Below are 860 nucleotides of genomic sequence, written 5' to 3'. Positions count from 1 at the left end.
GTTGTGTTGGTTGTGCTCTTCATGGCCGCGAGCAGCAGGTGGTCGGAGCGCGTCTGCACGCGTTGTGTCGCGCAGCTCCCCGGAGCGCCGGGTGTCTGCAGCACATGGCGCAGCTCAGGCTGCTGTCTGTCCCAGCTGGGCCTGCTGCTCTCTTTACTGGAGGCCAGGACGATCCCCTTTTACATATCTGGAACTATTCAATACTATATCCATCCCTAAGGTCGCAAAACTCTGGACTTTTGGTAGCACCTAGGATAGCAAAGTCCTCTAAAGGAGGTAGAGCTTTTTCACATTTGGCTCCCAAACTCTGGAATAGCCTTCCTGATAGCGTTCGGGGTTCAGACACACTCTCTCTGTTTAAATCTAGATTAAAGACACATCTCTCTGGCCAAGCATTCATATAATGCATCTCATAATCCTGTACTGCAGTTATATCTGATCAAATGCACATTATTATTTTTTAGCTTGGGTTAAACAAATAAATTTTGCTTGTTTGTAACAGCAGCTATGCTAATTATGTCTCTATTTGTTTCTTTCTCTGTTTCTGCCACGGGATTGACATCCCATGGTAACTAGGATTTACACAAGCTTCAGTCTGAAACCAGAACACCTGAGAAGAGATGATGCCAACCCCTCAGAGGACCTCAGATGATGCCAACCCTGAAACAACATACAGAACTACCAAGTTTAATAGCATCATATAATAATTGCTGTTAATAGTGTTCATCGTTTGTTTGATTACGTCTTTAATTGATTTTTCCATACATTTCTGCCATATGTACATTAACTGACAGTCACCACTGATAAGCTACTACTAAATATTGTAGAAACTTAATTTGCTGTAAAGTTGCTTTGCAACG

Source organism: Sinocyclocheilus anshuiensis, unplaced genomic scaffold (assembly GCF_001515605.1).
Source record: "Sinocyclocheilus anshuiensis isolate Anshui unplaced genomic scaffold, SAMN03320099.WGS_v1.1 scaffold453, whole genome shotgun sequence".
In the NCBI taxonomy this organism is placed as follows: Eukaryota; Metazoa; Chordata; class Actinopteri; order Cypriniformes; family Cyprinidae; genus Sinocyclocheilus; species Sinocyclocheilus anshuiensis.
Note: the sequence above shows the minus strand (reverse complement) of the source record.